General features: G+C 33.3%; 1 pseudogene across 1 annotated transcript; it reads left to right on the forward strand.

Annotated features, from left to right (window-relative positions):
- The first annotated feature begins 2,975 nt into the window (after nucleotides 1-2,975).
- LOC107638925 (stilbene synthase 3-like) lies at nucleotides 2,976-8,232 on the forward strand (annotated as a pseudogene). The gene is made up of 3 exons (XR_015880556.1): nucleotides 2,976-3,217; nucleotides 3,704-4,065; nucleotides 7,371-8,232. The product of XR_015880556.1 is annotated as a stilbene synthase 3-like (transcript).
- Nucleotides 8,233-8,924: the final 692 nt, after the last annotated feature.

Here is an 8,924-nt window from a genome sequence, read left to right on the forward strand (position 1 = left end):
TCGACACGCTTTCAAAGCGTAACCAAAGCCAAACCAATGGGCATGCTTCTAAAAGCATGGCTATATGTACACTTTTCGGTACGTTTTAAAAGCGTGGCTATAGGATTATACATACGGCCACGTTTTTAAACATGCCAATAGATAAAAGCGTGGCAAAAAATAAAACTTGCCGATAAATCAACAAAAATGTGACGATAGAGCAACCAACACGTTTGCAGATGTGATCCTTTTAAAAACGTGCCGATAGTTCAAAAAGCGTGGCGAAAAGCTATTCCTACGCTTTTTTGCACTTTTCGACATGCTTTAAAAGCATGGAAAAGACTAATTTTCTTGTAGTGTAGTGATGATGTCAACGAAGGGATCAGGGTTATGCTCATTCAAGAAGCTAACACTAAAATAAGCTTTTGGAATAGTGACCAAATTTAGTAGAATATCATCGTGGTTTATCCTTAAAATTAAGCCTAAAGGGGTATTTTAGTTTTTTTAAAATAAAATTCAAAGTTTCACTTTCTAAATCATTTAAAGTATATTCGTTCTAAAATTGTATTTTAGTCTTTTATTAATATTTTTAAATTAACCAAACTTATATTTTAGACTTTTAATTTTATAATCAAATTCAAATTACTAATGTCCAGTACAATTAAACAACCCTAATTCTAAAAAAAAAAAATTATGTTTTCAAAATTAGCTCAAACATGGTATTTTAGTCTTTTTAAAGTTAAATTTAAATTTCTATTTTATAATACAAATTAAATAACTTTAATTTTAAAAGGGTATTTTAGTCTTTTACAATCAAATTTTAATTTTGAATACAGAACCTTAATCTTAAAGAGAGTATTTTATTTCTTTTAAAATTTAAAGAGTATTTTATGAGTCTTCTATATTCAATTATGTTATTTTCCGTTTACCTATAATTCTCAACAAGAATATATATATATAGAAAAGAACAACATATGCTTCTTATATACATACACTAGCGGAGATGTATTATTGCATGCTGATGTGGACATAAATAGTGGAATATCTTAGTCAAATATGTTTTGCATTGACATGCTATATATCTTAATCAAATATGGTTGCCGCCATCTTAGTAAATTCATCTACTAAACTCATCTAATATAGTCAATTAAATAAGACCAGCAGACTCATATATGGTGGTAGACTCCACTGTCCTTCACCAAACTCCTCACACACCCAGTCCAACTACATCATGTTTAATTTTAATAATGAAATTTATATAAAAGTGATAACATCACTTATAAAAACAGAGTACTTTTATTACACGGAAAGTATTTTGCGTGGATACAAGTTTAGTTTTGATTTAGTGTGGGTATATATGTCAGCGTTTTCATCTTTTATGAATACAAATGGTCATTTATTTTTAGATCGAAAAAAAATAATAATATAGTTTTGTGAATAGGTACTATAAATATATAAAGAAATAAACCCGTATAAGTATATCGTAAACATTTTCGATTCGCTAAATAATTGATAAAAATTAATATTCGAGAAAATACCTAAATATTAATTAATGTAACATATGTAATCATTAGTGTATTAATTAATGTGTTATTCATTAAATATATAGAATAACAATAAGGAAGTCAGACAAAGATACTTAAAATATCTTTTTTTAAAAATATTTTTTAATAATTAAAATTTAATACATATAATCTATTAAACTGTATTATTTTTCTCAAATTTAGATTAGACAAATTGATTTGTCCAAAAAATCGATAAGCTAAACCTTGAACCGACCTAAATTAATATTTTTTTATTTTAAAAAATGACTACAATAATCCTATTATAGAAAACGACTAAAATATTCTTATTATATATGTAAATATATTAATTTTTAAAACCCTAAATCTAACCTTATAACGGCATAAAGAAAAGAAAATGATTAGAATTTAGATTTTTAAAATAATAATAATAATAATAATGATGATGATGATGATGATGATGATGATGATGATGATGATGATGATGATGATGATGATGATGATGATGATGATGATGATGATGATGATGATGATGATGATGATGATGATAATAATAATAATAATAATATTAAGAGTATTTTAGTCATTTTTTATAAATAGGGTTATTGTAGTTATTTTTATAAAAAAATATTAATTTAGACCGATTCAAAGTATAGTTTACCGATTTTTTGGCCAAATCAAAATATCTGATCTAATTTTGATAAAAATAACTTGATTTAATAAATTATATGTATTGAATTTTAATTACTTAAAAATATCTTTAAAAAAAGATGTTTTAAGCGTCTTTATCTGAGTGGCTTTCTAATAATAAATATGATATATATTAGCCTAGATGGTAATTAAGTATTTTACACTCTCTAAATTTTAAGGGGTCTTATATTTTAGTTTTAGAATTAACAAAATATTATTTTATATACATTATATATAATAAAAGATATCTTAGAAAATAAAACTTAGAAATAAAATTTAGAAAGTACAAATTTCTTTTAATAAATTTATATACTAAAGATATTTTAAGAATAAAAGATTATACACTAAATATGTTTACATTTATATTATATATAATAAAAAATAGATAACAGATAATAAATAATAGATAATTGAAAGCATAAATAATATACAAATAAAATTAAAATATAAAAAATAGAAGGCAATAAAAAATTTCTCCAATAAATCACTGAATAAGAGAGTGATGTCCCCTAATAGAAATTTCCTCCCCGAGCCTCCAAATTATTGGTCCAGAATTGCAGCGGGTTTATCCTTTCAAAGTCAGAGAACATCGTTTTCGAAGTTATTCTTTGAGAACATCATTTTTGAAGTTAACTAAATAAATAATAATCGTTGTCACTATCACGACACTTTTGAGTTGATGAGCACGTTTTCTATATCCATTTAATTCCACATATGCCCCTACTCTCAAGCATATAAATATCCCCCACCCCCTGCCTAAGTCTTCATCAAATCAAAATACATTTGTTTTTCCAAAGAACATATCTGAGCTTATAGCTATCCCAAAGAACTTAGCTAAGAAAACATGGTGGCTGTGAATGACATCCGCAAGGTTCAACAAAGGGCAGAAGGCCCAGCAACCGTGTTGGCGATTGGTACAGCGAATCCACCAAATTGTGTTAATCAGAGTACATATGCAGATTATTATTTCAGAGTAACCAATAGCGAACACATGACCGACTTAAAGAAAAAATTCCAACGTATTTGTAAGTATTGTTATCAAATATTTTAATGTTGTTTAATTTACTATTTATCAACCTAAAATTCATCATTTTACTTTGATATTAATTATTGATACATAACAATTAACATATTATACCGTGTACCATAATATGATATATATCCAACTCATAATAACAACAATAACTACTTAACAAGTTACTATTTCCCTATGTTCCTAAACATACACAAATTTATTCTTGTCATATATACTTTCTTGATCTTTCACATACTTATTTATTTACTCATATATAACTAGATTTAATACATTATATCCATAATTAAATTTGGATAAACTATTTAAATCAAACCTGAAAGTTTAAATTAAATCACTACATGAATAACTTGAAAGGTTTGATATGCAAAATGATCGGAATTTAAAATGTAAAAACCCATTTTTTTTTATATATAAGTGAATGATGTTTTAAACTTGAAAAAGAGTATTGATGGATGTGAATTATATATCATTTTAGGTGAGAGGACAATGATCAAGAACCGACATATGTACTTAACAGAAGAAATATTAAAAGAGAACCCCAACATGTGTGCATACAAGGCATCGTCGTTGGATGCAAGGGAAGACATGATGATCAGGGAGGTACCAAGGGTTGGAAAAGAGGCTGCAACCAAGGCCATCAAGGAATGGGGCCAGCCAATGTCTAAGATCACGCATTTGATCTTCTGTACCACCAGCGGCGTTGCGTTGCCTGGCGTTGATTACGAACTCATCGTACTCTTAGGGCTCAACCCATGCGTCAAGAGGTACATGATGTACCACCAAGGTTGCTTCGCTGGCGGAACTGTCCTTCGCTTGGCTAAGGACTTGGCTGAAAATGTAAGATCCGGTTAATTAACGGCTAATTAACCCATAAATGAGAATTTATTCTAGAAAGCCAAAAATGTTATTTTTATGGCTTAATATGATAGAGGAAATTGAGACGAGAATTTCGGTACCAATTTTATAGAAATCGGACCAAGATTGGACCGAACGGGCCAAACCGGGCCAACCGGACCCAAAGTGGGCCCTTGGCCCAACTAAACTAAACCAAAACCCTAGTTTTCAGCACTCTCTCTCCTCATTTGAGACACTAAACACGCTGAAATGGAGGCCATGGAGGGAAGAACACTCTCTCAAGTTCTATCTCTCACTTGATCTTCAAACCACCATAACTTTTGATCTAGAGCTCCGATTGCCGCTCCGTTTGCGGCCACGCGTTCACCGCGGAGAGCTCTACAAAACCCATACAATTAATCTTGAGGTAAGCCACGTTTTACTGTTCGAAATTCCAGCCCTTGATTTCGAGTTTCATGAGTAAAAATGTTGAGATTTTGGGTTCTTTGATGTTATAGGACCCAACTCTCTTGAAGGAGAAGGTTAATATTGTCTCTTTGGACCTTGGGTGTGGTAAGATTCTTAACCCTAGTGTAATTTGTTGTTCTATGAGGTTTGGGCATTGAGATGTTGTGTATAGGTATGATGATTGTGGCTTAGGTTGTGTATATGTGAATATTGGAGCTTGATTGGTGATTTTGGAAAGCTTGGAAGAGGGTTTTGTGTGATAAAATCTGTTCTTGGAGGTGTTGATACCTTGAGAGCTTGTGGACAAGTGGTTTGGAAGTGCTCCGGTTGAGCTTGGGAAATCGGCTAAGGTATGGTTTCGGTTTCCCGTATCTAATATGTAATGTGGTAGGAAATACTTAGACTAGAGGCCCTAAGATAGGCATTGAATTGATGATGTTGTGGAATGGTTGAGATATATGATGTGATTATATGTGTGATTATGAATATTGATGCCTTGATTGTGTGATATGTGAGAAAATGCATGTTGTGATATATGCTTGATGAATGATTGAGGTTGAATTGATGGGTGGTGCCATATTGTTGGTGAGTATGATGATTATGTATAATGATGGTTGATTGGAAATTGATATTGTTAGAAATTGGGATGAGAAGGATGTATGACATAATATTGTGTTTATCCTTTGGCCTTTTGATTGAGAAGTGTTAAAATGGTTGGAGGTAGTTTTGAGAATTTTGGTAAAATGTCAATGCGTGAGTTGAGGATGGATTGTTGTTGAATTTGGTACACTTTGATTGATTTCAAAGAAAAGGGATGAAATTGGCATGTTTTAATTGATTTTGAAAAGAGTTGAAAGTGGCTTGTTTTGAAAATGGCACTTTGTGGTTTTGAATGAAAATATGGTTTTTGGGCATACTTTGACGGGAAATAACTTGGACTACGGATCTTTGATTTTTGCCAATTCTGTTTAGAAATGAAATTAGATCCGGGATGTCCATGCCGTTCGAAGAACGGGTGAAAAATGATTTAAAATGAGAGAGTTATGACCGTCGGAAGATTGGGGGTTGAATCTGTGAATTCTGCAGCTTTTAACTTAGAAAATTTTTAGCAGAATGACCCCTCGCGCGTAGGCGCACTTGGCGCGTAGGCGCACTTGGCGCGTATGCGCCGTTCTTCGAGAAAGCATCATCCACGCGTGCGCGTGGAGTGCGCGTACGCGTGGCCCTGTTTTCATCCCAAAGTTGATTTTTGAGTTTTAAAAGCCAAACTTCATACTTCTAAGCCTCCAATCTCACCACTTATGTCTTAAATCATTATGATATGCCTAGCATGAGGAAAAGGGCTAGTGAATGTGGTAACTTGCGAGTGAAGCAAGGGAAAAATGAATGATCCATGAGGATCAAAGATGATTATGTGAGATGTGGAGGATGGCGGTGGAAGTGCTTGTTATGCCATGGGCCGAATGGCCATAATTGTTAATGAATTGGCTGGTTATGGATTTAACCGTGAGCCGGATGGCTGGATTATGCCGTGTGGCGGCGGAGCCATGTTTATGGCTAAGTATAAATGCATATATGCTGTTGAATGAATTGTGAATGTTGGCACTTCCACCATTGGAGATGAGGGTTTCCCTGGGTAGTAGCAATGGCTAGCCACCATGTGCTCCAGGTTGAGACTCGAAGCTCTGTTAACCCAATGTCGTAAGTGTGGCCGGGCACTGTGAAAGGCCCGGATGAGCTCGCCCCCATAAATATTCACCAGTGATGGTGATGGATAAATATTCACCAGTGAGGGTGATGGATATAGATCATGATTATGATCAAGTTTATGATGAGTATAACTCGAGTTGGGGATGCACGACAGAGGGACAGTCCAATGGTTAGCTACCAGGACTTGTCGGGTTGGCTCTATAACCGACAGATGATATCATCAGCCACTAGGGACAGGCATGCATCATAAGCATACTACATGAATTGTTTGAGATTGCCTATTTGACTGCATATTACTTGCTAATTGCCTAAATGCCTTATCTGTTCCTATTTGTAAATCTCTTGTCTGATATAACTGTGTTTGCTATATTATACTCCTGCTGGTGGTTGGGAGGTCTGAAGGAATTGGAAAGGGAAGTATTAGTTAGACTGAAGAATCTTTAGTCAGTTGCCACTTACGGTTTAGCTTGTTTATAAGCTTTGATATTATCTGGAGGAAGTTCTAGGATTGCCTTCGGCTTTCCTCTATTATTATGTATTATATATGTGGAAGCTGTTACCGTGCTGGGGACCTCTGGTTCTCACCCATGCGGATTTTGTGGTTTTCAGATGCAGGACGCGAGGCTTCTCGTTGAGGCATGCTGGAGACTTCTGGATTAGCGAAGATCCTTTGTTCTCGGGACTCTGTTTTGGGTTATATATCTTGTTTAGATACTTTTATCTCCATTAAATAATACAAACTGTGATGACTCCTTCTAGAGGGGATTTTGGAGAATAGGTTGTATGTATTTGTGTCCCTTTGGGTTTCCTTTGGGGTTTCCTTATTTTATTATATGTATATATTATTATGCTCGGACCGGTTATCTTCGCAGCCGGATCTTGAGTCTTGATATTCCCGTTTTTGACACTCTTTATATATATGATCTTGCGCTAGCTTATCCTTTGCTCGTTACGTTATCATTCGGAGTGTTGCGTTTTCGAGTTACGGTTTTTGTTTACCCCTTTTTCTTCAAAGGCTCCTAGTTATAATCAATTATTCATACTACTATACGTACTAAATTTTTGTTTTAGAGGTCGTAATACCTTGCCATCTCTGAATTATGACTTAAGCATAAGACTTTGTATGGTAGGGTGTTACATAAAACAACAAGGATGCCTGTGTGCTTATCGTTTGTTCCGAGAATACTGCAGTCACTTTCCGTGGTCCTAGTGACACAGACATGGATAGTCTTGTAGGGCAAGCATTATTTGCAGATGGAGCTGCTGCGATTATCATTGGTTCTGATCCTGTGCCAGAGGTTGAGAAGCCTATCTTTGAGCTTGTTTCGACCGATCAAAAACTTGTCCCTGGCAGCCATGGAGCCATTGGTGGTCTCCTTCGTGAAGTTGGGCTTACATTTTATCTTAACAAGAGTGTTCCTGATATTATTTCGCAGAACATCAACGAAGCACTCAGTAAAGCTTTTGATCCGTTGGGTATATCTGATTATAACTCAATATTTTGGATTGCACACCCTGGTGGACGTGCAATTCTGGACCAAGTTGAGCAGAAGGTGAATTTGAAGCCAGAGAAGATGAAAGCTACTAGAGATGTGCTTAGCAATTATGGTAACATGTCAAGTGCATGTGTATTCTTCATTATGGATTTGATGAGGAAGAAGTCCCTTGAAAGAGGACTTAAAACCACCGGAGAAGGACTTGATTGGGGTGTGCTTTTTGGATTTGGTCCTGGTCTTACTATTGAAACCGTTGTTCTCCGCAGCGTGGCCATATGATGCGTGTAGTTATATGTCTCTGCATGTATACGACTATGTTATTTTTTAATAATTTTCTTTTACTCGAAAATATGGGCCGGATTGGCCCATGTAGAATATTAGATGAGTGAAAACTTAGATAAAGATGTCTAAAGTTAATTCTTTATGCTTAAGAATTTAATATTAAAGTTTGTAAATGTTAGTAAAAAATTATATGAAATTCTTTTCAATTGAGCAACATGACACGTGCCAATATTTGAGTTGCATTTTCATCTATAAATACAGCTATAAGCACCTTCATGAGATTCCATTTAAGAAAAAGTCAAAAAGTATATATTAGGTATGATAGTACAAGGCTTGGGAGTATTGTGTTTGTAGTTTTTTATATTATCGTTTGTTTGAAGTATCTCATGCATTGGTATAATAATATAATGTTACTTTCTTGTGTAATTTTTAATATGTTACATTATTATACAAGCTTGAATATAATAAAATTAATCTTATAGAAACTCATGTCATCTTGTGTTGTAGCAAATACGTAATAAAATTCAATTTGATATATATTATTGTGTATTGTTCTATTTATAACTTGTGTTACACATTAAAGTAGCATATATAGTAGTTCAAATATATTAAGTATCAGGTTATCTGGTTTTATACCTCTACAACCAGAATACATTTAGAAAACAGTAGTATTTCTCGGAACTGCCGGTATCTACTACTTTTGAAATGAAATTCACCAAACTTGTATTTTAAACTCTTTATAATCAAACTCAAATTTCGAATGTCTAGTACAATTAAACAACCATAATTCTAAAAGAAATTTTTCGTCTTTTCAAAATTAACTTACATGGTATATGTTAGCCTTTTTAAAACTAAATTTAGATTTCTATTTTATAATACAAATTAAACAATTTTAATTAAAAAAAT

The sequence above is a fragment of the Arachis ipaensis genome, chromosome B4, assembly GCF_059453495.1.
Source record: "Arachis ipaensis isolate K30076 ecotype BB chromosome B4, ASM5945349v1, whole genome shotgun sequence".
Lineage (NCBI taxonomy): Eukaryota > Viridiplantae > Streptophyta > Magnoliopsida > Fabales > Fabaceae > Arachis > Arachis ipaensis.